Raw genomic sequence first — 14,943 nt, 5'->3', positions numbered from 1 at the left:
CATCTTATGCTACTTAAGATAAAAATATGTCAATATTAAATTGAGTTGCTCAAGGTGAAAGAGAAACTTGTGCTCAAACCAGGAGTGTGCCTCATATGGGTCCCCAGCACCTGTCAGATGAGCCTTGTGCTCACTACTCAAAACAGGTATTTTGAATTTGTAAGAAGCTTTCTCCCAGAGTCTGAAGGTGCATTTCCAGTCTTGCATTTATAGGAAGCAATCAGATTGTCACATTAGCAGAAGCAAACCAGTAAAGAAAAATCCTAAAAATTGTGCAGAGAAAAAATCATTTAAGACCAAAAGTTGCCTCATGCCCTATGAGTTCAAAACTGAATGTTTTCCAGAGGCACAAGCATATCCAGAAAACAGCATTTCCTATCTATAAGCTTCCATATGGTCTTAATTTTAAAAGTATTCTTAATTCCATCAATCTCCATCTGAAATAGATTTCAAATGCTGGATACAGTACTTGATTTAATTTAATGTCAGAGAAGTATTTTTCTCCCTTTTCAACTTTAAATGTTTTCATTAGTAAAACTCATTTTTGAGAGTAAAAAGCAATTTGCCAACCAGAACTACCCATATTAACCAAAATTGTGTTCTATATGGATTTATTCATAAAGTTGGGTTGGTTTTCTGCTTGAAGCTAGAAGCTGCCTATTTCCAGACTGTTACTGCTAAAAGCATCTTTCTGTAAAATAAATGGTGATATGGAGGCCATAAGGCAAATGTTTTCCTGAAAGAGATTGTTCCGATATTGTGGTATTGGTATCTGTCTTCTTAAAAAGAGTTTAGCATTGATAGTCTATGTGATGACAGGAGGCCTTGAACTAACAGAAGTTTTCCAAGCCAAAGGTGGCTTGGAAAAAGAAGGCTAAGTATTATTTAATTTAACACATTTAAAATCAAAAATGCACCAGGAAATGCATTCAGGGAATCTCTCTTGTGGCATACGATCTACAAGGTAGCATAAGAGCCTGTATTTCAATATTTCATAGCAAAAAAAATATTTTCTAGAATTGTGGTCAATTTTTAAGATCTCTTCTGATTGCGTAATACTTTACTTCTGACAGTCCACTATAAGTAATTTGAACCTTCTTCTGGATGAACTACAGTGATCCTTATGGTGATTATCTTTTGTTGTTACTGAAGGCTACAAAATATTTTCTCTATTTATCTCTTTATAACAGCTGGAACTCGGATAAAGTGGTGAATATTAACATCACGATCACTACAGTTCCCACACTCCACATATGAATCTAACACCACTAGTTTAGATAAATAAATAAACAAATAAATAAATAAATAAATAAACAAACAAATAGTATTTGTATTGAGAATTTGTTTGTTACCACCTTACTTGATCTGCCTTCACTGTGTGAGTAAACAAACTACAGAAATATTTTACAAACATTACACTATAATAAACTGTTATTATAACTGTTATAACTGTTGCTTAAAAAAATCCTAATCATCCCATGGCTATGCTTCATTCAGTTATATGAAAGATAATCTGAAAAAAATCAGAAGAACCTTTTCAGATTTCAGTGGTGACTCGAATAACTTCTTTTATGAAATACATGAAGAGGTTTGATTTTCACAAGGACTACTTAAACGTAAACTGTCATTTGGCATCAAAACACAAAGGACAAGAAGACAGAATTGTTCTAAGGTGGTTTCACCTCCAAATTCAGTGTGTTATAGAATTACAGAGTGAGCTGTGCTCTCCAAAGCTGATCTGCTGATTGATTCCCCTTGCTCCAGTGAATCAACCAAAATTCCCCATAAGGTGGAACTCACAGTCATCTTGCCACCACTGAGCCCTGCCCCTATAATGAAGTGTATCCTGCCTCATCACAGCAGCAAAGGCAAGACTTTCTGGTTAGGTAGAAGCACAACACTCTCCGAAACCTAGAATAAAATTTCTGAACTTCTTGTATACAGGTAAGTGGACCCTCTATTTTGTATATTCCTGAAGTCTACCATGCCCAAGTGCTGCATCTCCAGCCCCACACACGGGTGCTGGAAGCTAATTCTGAGAGGTAGTACTCAGGAAAGGTTTGTATCAAAACTGCTTTCCCCTGTTGAGAAATATCTTGAAAGTCTTAGGTAGAAAACTGAAAAAGTCTACAGGCAAAAACTGTTCTTTTCTTTCCTTGCTTTTCTCTTTCTGTAACTGTATGTACAATTTTCTGATTGACTATCTAAATATTTGCATTGCAGGAAATGCATATTGATTTTTCTCTAAGTGTTTGCATAACATTTCATTTTGTCCACCAAACACAAAGAATTCCTTTCCCTGGAAATGATGGATCCAAATATAAAAAAGTAGTTATGAACAAATCCCAAGAATTTTTTGTGTATTTATCAAAAAGCTACAAAGTTTGGTTTGAATTTCAGTGTGAAAGAGCAAACTGCCAAGTGAAAGGAATGATGTCTATTTGCAGGCATAATTAAGGATGCTTCTGGCAGGGACATTCTGGCAGACACCTCCAATTTCTTTAGAGAGACTGAGTAACACTGCACAAAATTGATCGAAAGCATATTCAAGTGGTTCCACACGCAGGGATGCTTGTTGAACAGGACTCTAGAATGGGAATTTTCCTCACAGCTTGCTTGCAGTATTTCATCCATAAATTCTTCCAGATGCTCTGTGAACATGTGTGATCTCCTTGGCAATTCTGCCTTTCCCCCCAGCTCCTTTCCCCTTCTCTCGTCTCTGTAAACTAGCAGGGCCTTCAGCATTTCACAGGTAAATCTACAAATCATTTAGCATAATCTTTGGACAACTTCTCACACATTAACGTACCTACAGAAAAAAAAAATATTAAAAAATCCCTAATTTCTTAATACAGACCAGATCATGCTGCAGTTAAGTGTTCCTGAGTATGACCCAATGATCTTCCTTTAAAATCAAAGGGAAGATCTGAATTCTTTCAGTTAATCCCACTCTCCAGATGGGATTTTCTTGTCTTGTTCTCCTGTCTCTCCTGGGTGTCTAACTTACTTGAGTAGCTGGAGATTGTTACCAAAAAATCAGTGTCTTTAGAGAATAAGCAGTTCTCACATCCCCTTCTAAGAATTTCAATTGCTGCTGCTTTAAAGGCAGGCAGGTTACTTTTTGTCAACAGTATTAATTTGGGTCATGAGTCTGGAAAACTTCAAACATTTTGGAACTTCATGAACGACAAGTAAATCCATACTTCTGTCTGGGTGCAATAAAGTTGTTTGTGTAAGGCTTTACATGATGTTAATGTAATAGGATTAGAATTAAGGTTATGAAAACCTTCTAGACTACCATAAGTAAGGACATATTAATCTTCCAGGACCTAAAGAATCATAAATATATCAATAATAATTTACACATAGATTTTTTTCCCATCATAATTTTAAAAAGAGTTTCATAGACAGTTTTATATTTGTTTACTCTGCAGATTTTGTTTTTAATTAGCTCATCCTCTGCAACACAATTTAATTGCTAATGAGTTTCTTGAATGAATTATGACAAATGTTTTATTCTTTTACTGAAAATCACTTTGCACAGAAGTGATTGACTTAGTTCTACATAGGATTTATCCACAACAGTTGCCTTGTCTTCAAGCTTATAACAAAATCTGAAATAAATGATCAGAATGTTTAATGAAGAGCAAGGTATGTCCTACTTATTCCTGTATGCCAAAAAATACTAGTGGTTGACTCTTGAAGATGTGGCTGTATTCTAAACACAAGCTACAATTAAGAAGTATTACCAAATCTTTTTCTACACTTCACGCAACTATAAGCAGCTGAGTTACTAGCCAAGATTATTAATTCTACAGTCTTTTCTATAATAGCATCTATTTAATATCCTTTGCTGGTTTGGGCTGGTGCATTTAATTTTCTTCAACTGTTGAACTAAAGATCTATTGAAGTGCATTTTTAGTGAAATGTATGAATTTTGCTGGTTGTTTACATTTCAGTGCCTTCCTGGAAAAGGTATAGTTTGTCTGTATTTAATAGCCACCAATGGATTTTTTTCCTTAGCTCACCTTAAGCTAACAAAAACACAAACTCCTAGAGTCCACTACATCCTCAGCAAAAACTTCCACAAATCAGTAATCCACTGGATGAGGAATCTCTGCTTTTCATTTTTTCTGAACCTAGTTTGATTTGTTTCTCGCTGCTCCCATACCAGAAGAGACATACCCATTCAAGTTCTCTAAGGCCTTTGTAGACTTCTGTTTTACCCTCGTCAACTGTTTCTTCTCCAGTTCAGATCCTAGCTTACCCATTCATCCCTCTTTTGGAAAGTATTTAATGCCTTTGATCATTCTTATTGTCTTTCTCTGAATTTCTTTGAGTTCAACAGGTAGTAAACTTTGGCTAAATACTGCTTTACAAGGCAAAATATAAAGGGACTTCAAATTAGTATGGAAGAGGGAGATAGCAGTCTATAATAAAGGTATAATCAAAACAGACAATGAAGTCAAGTAAAGTCCCCTTACAATGTGTAGCTAAAGTAAAACTATACTCAATGTCAGTTTCAAGGTCCACATAAATACAGTTCTGGTTTATGACACTGGAGAAGCAATAGAAAGTTGTTACTTGGCCATTGGAGAAGTTTTATGCAGGATAGAGAATCTCAGAGGGTTTGGCTTGCTTCTAGCTGAGAGATGGAAAGGTTCAATAAGCTTTTTGGGAGGCTGAGGAGTGGAGGGGCAGGGGTCTCCTTTGTGCCGAGTCCCTTCATACACTATCCTTCTCCACTCTTCCCCTGTTTTGCAAAGGGAGTGAAGGGGAGAAGAAGGAGCCAAAGGCAGTCCTGCAGCAAGAGGAACGGGTTGTGGAAGAGGAATGGAAGTGAGACAGAAATTGGTGCTTGGGGCTTCTGCTGGGGATAAGCAGATGGCTTTACAGGCAGAAAGAAGAATCAGTGGTTGGGAAAGCAGGCACTGCTCCAGCAGACAGCCTTCACCTCTGCTGGCCTGAGCTTGGCAGGCAGTTTGCATCCTGCCTGCTTTGCCAGTGCTTAAGGCCATCCCTCTCTGGACCACAGCTTGACACCCAGATACAAAGCTTAAATTACATGGGGAAAGCCCGAGTGGTGCGTACTCTTATGCCAGTTTGGAAATGTGATGCTTCTACTGCATAAACTGAAACAATTTAGTTTTGCACATGCCTCTGCATTTAGCGTAGTTATCATGGTTATATTTCTATCTGTCCCTAGATTTCTAAATAGATGCATTCACATAGCAGCAGTTACTGCAATCAGTAAAAAGAATAGAAATTGGTATGGTGTGCAAAACACAAAAAAAACTTCTATACCATTCTAATTAGCTGCTAAACATTTTTAAATGCATAAATATAACTGCATTGTTAAAATTGAGCTTCAGACCATTTAAAACAAAAGGACACTGATTCTCATATGACGTGACAATCTTATGAACGTTGCATGCTGCCCATTAGCCATGGGCATCTCTTAGAAAAAAGTGAGATTTTTGAGCCAGGCTTTGAAAAATTATTCACCTACACTAAACCTAAAGGATGATATCAACGACAAATGATACCATCTTTGGTACATATCTTTGAGCACATCTGCCATGGTGGGTGGATCCCATCCAGCCTCATAGACTTGTCTATGTCTATGGTGTGGTGGTGTAGCAGGTCACTCACCATTTCCTCTTGGATTACAAGGGCTTCATTCTGCTCCCAGTCCCTGTCCTCCAGTTCAGGGAGCTGGGTACTCCAAGAACAACTGGTTTTACTATTAAAAACTGAAGCAAAGAAGGCACTACATACCTCAGCCTTTTCCTCATCCTTTAGCACTATGTTCCCCCCACATCCAACAGATGACAGAAATTCTTATTAGCCCTCCTTTTGTTTTTAATATATTCACAGAAACATTTTTATTGTGTTTTACCACAATAGCCAAATTATGTTCTAGTTGGGTTTTGGCCCTTCTGCTTTTCTCCCTGCATAACATCATGACATCCTTGTAGTCCTCCTGAGTTGCCTACCCCTTCTTCCAAAAGTCATAAACTGAGTTCCAGCCAAAGCTTTCTGTTCAGCCGGGACAGTCTTCTTCCCCGCTGGCTTGTCTTTTGGCTCATGGTGATGGCCTGCTCCTGCTCCTTTAAGATTTCCTTCTTGAAGAATGTCCAGTCTTCCTGGACTCCTTTGCCCTTCAGGACTGCCTCCCAAGGGACTCTGTCATCTAGGCCATAAACATGCCAAAGACTGCCCTCCAGAAGTCCAAGGTAGCAGTTCTGCTGACCCCCCTCCTTGTTTCTCCAAGAGTCGAAAACTCTATTATTTCATGATTGCTATGCCCAAGACAGCCTCCAACTAACACATCACCCACAAGGCCTTGTTTTTTCACAAACAGCAGGTCCAGCAGGGCACCTTCCCTAGTTGGCTCACTCACCAGCTGTGTCAGGAGTTTGTTATCTTCCACACACTCCAGGAACCTCCTATGTTGTTTTCTTTCTGCTGTGTTGTATTTCCAGTAGACATATGGTAAATTGAAGTCCCCCATGAGAAAAATGGCTAGCAACTTCTCCCAGCTGCTTATAGAATATTTTGTCTGCCTTTTCATCTAGATTAGGTGGTCTATAACAGACTCCCACTGTGATATCAGCCTTGTCAGCCTTCCCCCTTATTCTTACCCATAAACACTCAACCCTATTACCACCATCATAAAGCACTAGAAAATCAAAACACTCCCTAACATACAGGGCCAACCCACCACCTTTCCTTCCTTCCCTGTCCCTTCTGAACAGCCTGTAGCCATTGATAGCCACACTCTAGTCATGGGATTCATCCCACCAAGTTTCATTAATAGCAACTATATCATAGTTTTCCAGCTGCACAATGGCACCCAACTCCTCTTCTTTGTTGCCCATGCTGCATGCATTGGTGTAGAGACACTTCAGCTAGCCTGTCAACCGTGTCGTCTTCTTAGAGGAACACTCCTTGATTCCTTTGAGGTAATCCCCTGGTGTTCCCCCGTTGGCTCTTATTACCTTAGGAGTCCCTGGGTCATCTCTGTAGGACTTCAAGTGTGCTGCAGTGTAGCCAAGACATCTCAGACCAACAGGCTGTGGTTCCTCACAAGCACGCCATCCCTCTAACCTTTACTATGGTAGTATACATGTGCTTCTGAAGGATAGTCTTTTTGTGCACTAAGTAACATAACTGTCTGCTCAGACTATCATCATTGCTGAGACTGTGCAGTCCATGCTTATTCTCATCTTGATTCTTGATTCTTGATTCCTACACAGGTTGTTTACAAAATCCTCGGTAAGATTGTTCAGATTTAAAATATTTTCCTGCCACTTCATGGCTTCACATTAGAGAAGAGGTGTCTAATATTAAGGAAGAAAAAATGGATCTCAACTGCTCATTATTTTTTTCCGCTCCTTTTTTTTATTTTATTCTGTGTCATTTTGTTCTATAAAACCAAAACCAGTTCCTGACAAAAGTCTTCCATGGTGCAAAATTACATTTACTCCCTTCACCCTACTGCAATACAAACAGGATTGCCATGTCAATGAGCTGGGTGGACTGCAGTACCAGATCAAAGTAAAGTGAAGAAATGTGGGAAATAGATGGGTACCAGCTGGATTATGCTAAGGTAAAGAGGTACTGTGTGTAAGGAGACAAAGAGATGGGTGTTAGTGGAGTAAATGCTGTAGGGAAAGGAGTGAGTCAGGAAGCCTGTGTGATTCTAAGAAAAAAAGATTGCATGTCTGCTTCATTATTTTTCACTATTACTTCCCACAATTTTGTTGGCAAAACAGGGGCAAAGAGACAGAGAAGGAGACTGACTGCATGAGTCTCAGGGAAAGTTCCTGACAACTACACAAGAATTATGTGAAGGCTGAGGCATCAGAGGGAGGTTGTACAGATTGCACAGGTTGTACAGAGATGTGCAGAACGTGAAAATTGACATGGTAAATTGTTCTAACCAGCTAACATCAAGAGTTACCAGTTGTGGACTAAAATGTCTAAAATGTATATAAGAATAAAAGCATCAGGCTACACATTTTGGTTCTTCTTCCCTTGCTTTGAGTATAGGAGAAAGCAGGTTTGCCCTACATGAATTCAGGAAAATACAGACCATAAGACAGGCATTTCTAGAGAGATTTTTACATTCAAGATACACTTTGGTATGATTAAATTAATATGTAAATAGAACATCTAACTTTGTAATTCTGTTTTTGTTAATTCTGTGTATCACATTTCTTTTGACGATAATGCAACATTCATTAAATTAGCAAAGTTTTTTCACATCCTGTACTTTCTCAGTTTTTGAGCTGAAGTGGACGTATAACCTTTTGTACCTAATTGTTCTTTTCTCTTTTTTTTCTCTTCATTATATCATATGCATTGTTTTCCTCTAGACAGGAACAAATGGTTCTGCCAAAAGAAGCAGCTCTACAACTTTAATGAAGTTTCTGGATGGTGCCCATGATTGATTTTAAACTAATCCAATTTCTTGTAAAGACCATGTATCTCATCTCACATATGAGGGATGAACAGCCTCAGAAGTACTATGGACAGCATGCAGAGCCTCAGTGCTTTCCACAGGGATGACAGGAAAGAAAAGTATTGTCTCCTATACAGGAAGTCTATGTGTGAATAATGTCTATTCTCTCAAAAATTAGAAAGTCCTCAACAGCTGGTTTTGCAGCCAGATTTTCCAGTCATGTACTTCGTATTCAAATGAAAAAGTCAGTGTGAACTAGAAGGGCTCAGGACTTAAAGCCCAGCTTTTTAAGGCATGCATCTGCTTCTAGGCAAACGTAAATGGATGGGGTTGCAATGTGTTTCACTTGGGCCTATTGTATCCATGTACCCAAAGGTAAGCTCCATGAACCTCTGTTATTTGATCACCTCTGTCCACTCTGAAAAAAAAACAATAGGAACATTTCCATAAACTTCAATGTAATCTGTCTCCTGCTTATAAATTACTCACACAAAGAGATATGAGTGCAATAATAATTTAACACTAAGTTTGGAAAGAAAATCATAACATTTCATTAGTACTTTCAGTTCTTCCCTGCTCACTCATGCTTCCCACTCCTAAGCTTTTAAAAAGAGCAAAATACGCCAGCAAGTCAAGGGAGGTCATCCTCCTGCTCTACTCTGCCCTGGTGAGGCCGCACCTGGAGTACTGTGTCCAGTTCTGGGCTCCCCGGTTCAAGAGGGACAGGGAACTCCTGGAGCGGGGACAGCAGAGAGCTACCAAGATGATCAGGGGACTGGAACACCTCTCTTATGAAGAAAGGCTGAGGGATTTGGGTCTCTTCAGTCTGGAAAAAAGATGGCTGAGGGGTGATCTTATCAACACTTCTAAATACTTAAAGGGTGGGTGTCAGGAGGATGGGGCCAGGCTCTTTTCAGTGGTGCCCAGGGACAGGACAAGAGGTAATGGGCACAAACTTGAGCATAGGAAGTTCCACCTAAACATGAGGAGGAACTTCTTTCCTTTGAGGGTGGCAGAGCCCTGGAACAGGCTGCCCAGAGAGGTGGTGGAATCTCCAACTCTGGAGACATTCAAAACCCACCTGGACGCGTTCCTGTGCAACCTGCTCTGGGTGACCCTGCTCTGGCAGGGGGTTGGGCTAGATGACCTCCAGATGTCCCTTCCAACCCTGTGATTCTATGATTCTATAATTATCGAGATATTTGAACAGTGACTATATCAAAAATGCTACGCTAAGTATTGATATATACTCACCCTAAAATGTGAGATTAAAAAGTCATACGACTGGATAGCAGTGAATTAAAAAAATCTTCCTGATCTAATTAGTAAAATTAAAATCATAGAAAAGTGGCCTTGGAAAGGACTAAAGGGATCACCTCTTTTTCACTTTCTAAAGAGTTAGTCTTACCCTGAATTGCTGCTGCCTGTTATTACCACAAAAATAGAGTTCTTCATATTTATCACAATGAATTTCATCTTTATTTCCCATACTATATCTCTAATTTGTCAAGATGATTTTGAATTGTGAAGCCTTTCTCCAATGCCATTGTTATCCAAATTTGTTTCCTATAGCATATTTATTAAGTAAACTCTTTCCTCACTCATCCAAGTACCTAAAAGTAGCAAGCAGTGTTTCTTCAGACCATCAATCTCTTCTGTTTATTAGACCACCGATTCCCACTCCATGTGAGTCTTGTCTTTCAAAAGTCTCCATGTGAGTCTTGTCTTTTGCAGTTTAATCTAGGTCATGTTTTGCAAACACCCTTGTGAAAATGTCCTGTAATGTCTTAGGTAATGTCTCGTAAGTGATTTTTCAGACTGGATATCCTGTGTTGAAAACCTAGTTTTTTAAGTTCTCTCTTTTTTTTTTTTTAACTTCCGGTATTCTTAAACTTACCAAAGGTTAGATGCAAATAAAAAATTCTAGTACAGAAATCTAAGGCTCCAATCCTCTACTGCATGGACTATTAAATAATAATAACCTGTAAAATTTTTATCAGATTAATAGATTAGAATAGAATAATTACATATTAAATGACATCTAAATTTCCCATCTGGATGTCATCAATGTGACTTGCTTGCTGTTACATAAAGCACATCAGAGGCAGATCTCATCCCCGAGTGATTTTCAGTTTTCTGGCTTTCATCTAAATACAGCCAGATATTTGAAGAGATAAGGTTTTCTCTTAAAACTTCAAAAGTCCTCCTGAGTCTTCTGGTGATGATAGATCCTTCTTAACGTATTATAACATTTCTTATTTTTCCATTAATAATCATAACATTTCTACTTCAACAGCAGGATGTTTCACTAATACAGGGCACAACTTAACACAGAACTCAGTATTTTTTAAAAATTATGTACTAGTAAAGTGAACTAAGGATGCATGTTACAATTCCGTCTTTTGCTTGCTTTTCATTCATAGATAATTAGTTGGACAGGAATGTAGTGTCAAATGTCAAGAAAAGGTATTTGGCTTGCATGAAGAAAATAAAATTCAGAAAACTGGCTTAATTAAGGGCAAATCGTGCCTGGCAAATTTGGTGGCCCTATATGATGTCATTACAGTGTTGGTGGATAAGGGGAGAGCAGCAGATGTCATTTACTTGGACTTTTGCAAGCATTTAACAGTGTCCCACATGACATCCTGGTCTCTAAATTGGAGAGACATGGATTTGACAGACGGACCATTCAGGGGATAAAGAGCTGGCTGGCTGGTTGTACTTGAAGAGTTACATTCAATTGCTCTACATCCAGTTGGCAAGCAGTGATGAGTGATGTTCCTCAAGGGTCGATATTGGGACCGTTGCTGTTTAACATCTTTGTTGGGGACATGGATGCTGGGAATGAGTGAACCCTCAGCAAGTTTGCCAATGAGACCAAGCTGTGTGGTGCCTTCAAAACGCTGGAGGGTAGGAATGCCATTCAGAGGGGCCTGAACAGGCTTGAGAGGTGTGCCTGTGTGAACCTCATGAAGTTCAACCAGGCCAAGTGCAAGGTCCCGCACCTGGGTCATGGCAATCCCAAGCACAAATGCAGGCTAGGCAGAAAATGGATTGAGAGCAGCCCTGAGGAGGGTGTTGGTGGACAAGAAGCTCAACATGAGCCAGTAATGTGTACTCACAGCCCAGGAAGTCAACCATATCCTGGGCTGCACCAAAAGAAGCATGGCCAGCAGGTCGAGGGAGGTGATTCTGTCCCTCTACTCTGCTCTTATGAGACCCCACCTGGAGTCCTGTGTCCAGCTCTGGAGCCCGCAACATAAGAAGGACATGGACCTGTTGGACTGGAGGGCGACGAAGATGATCAGAGGGCTGTAGCACCTCTTCTATGAAGGCAGGCTGAGAGAGTTGGGGTTGTTCAGCCTGGAGAAGAGAAGATTCCAGGAACAACCTGTAGCAGCTGTCCAGTACCTAAAGTGGGCCTACAAGAAAGCTGGAGAGAGACTTTTGCAAGGACATGTAGTGATAGGACGAGGGGTAATGGCTTCAAACTGGAAGAGGGTAGACTTAGATTAGATATTAGGAAGAAATTTTTAACTATGAGGGTGGTGAGGCACTGGAACAAGTTGCCCAGAGAAGTTGTGGATGCCCCATCCCTGGAGATGTTCAAGGCCAGGCTGGATGGGGCTTTGAGGAGCCTGGTCTAGCGGGGGGTGTCCCTGCCTGTGGCAGGGGGGTTGAAAATAGATGATCTTTAAGGTCCCTTCCAAGCTAAACCATTCTATGATTCTATGACTCTATGAAAATACATAGGAATTCTGAATAACTGTTTCTAATAATAGCTGCTGTGCTCCTGCTTGATTGCAATGAAAAGCCAAGAACCTTTAACCTATAGTAAGCTTACGTATAAGATTTTAAATAGCTATTTTATAAAATACTATTTAAAATAGTGTAGGATTTAAAATAATAAATTATCTCTCTATCCCACAATATCATTGACAGATCTGAAGTTGTTGAAATTTGGTTTTGCTGGGTCTTTCTGTACTCACTTAAGGTACTAGCATTTTCTTCTTTCTGTTTGTCATTCATTAGTAGCAATTAGAACTACTTGAAAATCAAAATCCTTTGTGAAAAAAACACGTTTCTTTCTCAATGGTTAGAAGATGAACTTTTTTCAAAAAAGTGGTTGTCAAAATAGATTAACATTTAGATTTTTTACATTTAATTTTGCCAATTATCTTTATTTCTATTTTTTTCTCTGGTAAAAATGTACAAATACCAAAACAAATTTCACATTTTGAAAAAATGTAAACAATTCATGAAATCAATCAGCATTACAAAAATGTCTATCTTACAAAAAAAGGGGTATTTGGGCACAAAAGGTTGTAATATCTAATACTTTTCATTTGAAACATTTGACTTTATTCTAGCAGCAATAGAATATAAGAAATATTATGTACTTTATCTTCCACTAGAAACAACTATATGACCTTTCACAGTTAGGGTTGCTAACAATATTGTTAGCCATAGCAATAGGAACAATACTGTTGCCTCTGTATGCAGTTGCATTAATTATTGAGCTGTAGTTGTATAGCTATTTTAGAACAAGTGTTGCAAAAGACAGATTTTGGCCTCTGGTTTGCTTTCTGTCTAGGAGATCACTGTGCATGAATCAAGACAGATTCCGAATGTAAAATACTGATTGACTTGGTTTGCTGCCACTCATGATCTAATAATTGAGAAAGGACACTTGTGGGTGGCCCACATGCTGTGGAGATCTCAGGTAACAAGGAAGAGCAGGTTACACTCATCCGTGCCCTGAAAGTGCAAGTACAAACTTCTTTCCTCAGGAACAAGTCAAACCACAACACTTTTTTTGCAAAATGCTTTCTCCTCCCTTCATGCTTTATTTTAAAAATGAAAGTAATGAAGGATTTTGTACTTCTTTTACATTAGAGAGGGGTGCAAGAAGCAGGTTGGTGTCAGAACCTCCCTACAACCATAACACGCTAGGCTGATTCACATGTAGTATCATCTACCAATTTATGTGAGACTGCTCTCAAAATGAGGGTATTATTCGGTGTAATAATGGCAAAATTTTCCTGAGGGAACGCATCCTTGCATGTGTTCAAGGAAAAGAAATACACACATACAAGGAGAATTAAAGGGCAGAGATTCTAGTCTCCTTGAGCAAATGTACTCATTTTTTTTTCTCAGTACTGTTTCAATCTAAACCAATTTCTTTAGTGTCACAGGAAAACTTAGCTCGGGCAAGTGCAGAGAAAAAACTGCTATGAGGACTGAGAAGAAAGATTGCTTTATTCTAAGCTGCCTCCTAGTCCTTTGTATTAGACAGTTGGAAAGTTAAGTGTACGCAGTCATTGACTTCAAATTAAGTGGTAATGAATGCAGATTTCCATGAAGATTCCACGAGTTAGTAATTACAGTTTTATTGCAATTGGAAATGGTGAAATAAACTCAGTCTCCACCGTCCCATACATGTAATTGATGAGTTAATTTGTCTTCAGCACTCTCACAGTTTTAATATTTCTCCATCAATGCCATGAAAATTAATAGGATGCAAAATGTATAAAATCATATCCCCCAAGATGCCACTGTTCACTACCAGTGAAGCACAATTTATTTCATTTGCCTTCGTTGTGGAGTCCCCATCTTTTTTCCTTCTTTTTTTCTTTTTCTTCTTTTTTTCTTCTTTTTTTCTTTTTCTTCTTTTTTCTCTTTTTCTTTTTCTTTTTCTTTTTCTTTTTCTTTTTCTTTTTCTTTTTCTTTTTCTTCTTCTTTTCCTCTTTCTTTTCCTCTTTCTTTCTTTCTTTCTTTCTTTCTTTCTTTCTTTCTTTCTTTCTTTCTTTCTTTCTTTCTTTCTTTCTTTCTTTCTTTCTTTCTTTCTTTCTTTCTTTCCCTCTCTCTCCCTCTCCTCAGTGACATTTTTGTACTTGGCATTTTGTGACATTTTGAGTTTCATATTGCTAACACTCTGGCAACAGAATTAAAAGTACACCCAGAGGAAGAGTTGCAGTCAGGGACATCAGCAGACGTTTACATGGGCTCCTTTCCTTACAAATATTTACAAATAGACAAGTTTCATATGAAAAGGATAGGTTGATTTTTCTTTTTTTTTCTGTCTCTGTTGTGGTTCCTGTTGTGATTCATTTCATTTTGTAAAACCTGTGGCTCCATAGCATTCCGCTGGGATTCAGTCAAGCAATAACAAACCAGAATAAAAAGAAACTACTGTTCTGCAGCAGACTGTGGTTGTACTAGGTGAAGGGAGGTTCTCACAGAATGGGGAAGAAGTAATCCTCATAGACACATCTGGAGGAGTGACCTACCTTGCTGCCTTTTGGCAAGAGCATCATCTGCATTTCTGCAAGGGATCACAAAGGAACCACTAACTGCTGTGCAGGCTATGGTGCTAATCCACTGCTCGCTGCAGGATTTTTGGGGTTTTGGGTGTGTGGTTTTTAATTTTAATTGATGTGCAGTGCAAAATATTACTTCAAGAACAGTCCAAAGCA

Source organism: Rissa tridactyla, chromosome Z, assembly GCF_028500815.1.
Source record: "Rissa tridactyla isolate bRisTri1 chromosome Z, bRisTri1.patW.cur.20221130, whole genome shotgun sequence".
Classification (NCBI taxonomy): Eukaryota; Metazoa; Chordata; class Aves; order Charadriiformes; family Laridae; genus Rissa; species Rissa tridactyla.
Note: the sequence above shows the minus strand (reverse complement) of the source record.